Source organism: Pteropus alecto, unplaced genomic scaffold (genome assembly GCF_000325575.1).
Source record: "Pteropus alecto unplaced genomic scaffold, ASM32557v1 scaffold131, whole genome shotgun sequence".
Classification (NCBI taxonomy): Eukaryota; Metazoa; Chordata; class Mammalia; order Chiroptera; family Pteropodidae; genus Pteropus; species Pteropus alecto.
Window position 1 is genome coordinate 22,024,934 of NW_006434709.1, and position 789 is coordinate 22,025,722.

The following is a 789-nucleotide window of genomic DNA, read 5'->3' on the forward strand; positions in this document are numbered from 1 at the left end:
TTGATCATTCATTCTATTTGTACAGAAATTGTAACTGTACTTTTACCGTCATTTAAGATAGATATTGGTGATGCCTCTGGGGTGTTAGAAACATTTCAATCTTAAGGCTCAGCCTAAATGGCTACATAGGCTTAATGGCTCGCAGTTTGCCAGTAATTCCTTCTTGGAATGTTGATTAATTTTGAGAGACAACAAAAACAAACAAGCAAAAAAAAAAAAAAAAAACCAAGAGCCCATCTCTTTCCTCTGTAGAGTCTGCTGTCTTCTCACCTTTCCCATCCTTGTCTTGTCATCGAAGACATTTATGTAAGTTGAATGAGTAACTTTTTTAATTGGATGAGAGTTCTAGTCAAGAACTTATTTAAGCTAGGACATACTGGCCTTTCCTCTCAAATAATATTGTACTTTTGAAGGCTCTCAGGTATACAGTTTCAAAAAAAATGGTGTGGACTCTCAGGTTCTGAGTGTTTACAAAGTCAAGAGGCCCTTAGGTGATGACCTGCCTTTCTAGTGACCTTCATAGAATCTCAAAGTACCACTTGTCCATGACTTTTACTTTAAGAACTGGAGTCTATTCAAGTTCTTTGTGTGTGAGTTAGTCCAGAGACAAAGCTTCGATGACTTGAGGGTCTATCTCTTGTTCTCTTGAAAATAAGTTCAGATCATGTAGTCTGCCATTTTTGGCACTCCCCAGTCTGACTTGACCCACATCTCAGCCTTACATTCCGCTGTTATTCAAGTGCCTCTACATCAGCTAGACACATCTACCTATAGATTTCTACCTGAACA

At 38.3% G+C, this 789-nt stretch overlaps 1 protein-coding gene across 1 annotated transcript in view; it reads left to right on the forward strand.

Annotated features, from left to right (window-relative positions):
- THADA (THADA, armadillo repeat containing) overlaps positions 1–789 on the forward strand; it is a 285,149-nt gene that overhangs the window by 158,634 nt on the left and 125,726 nt on the right.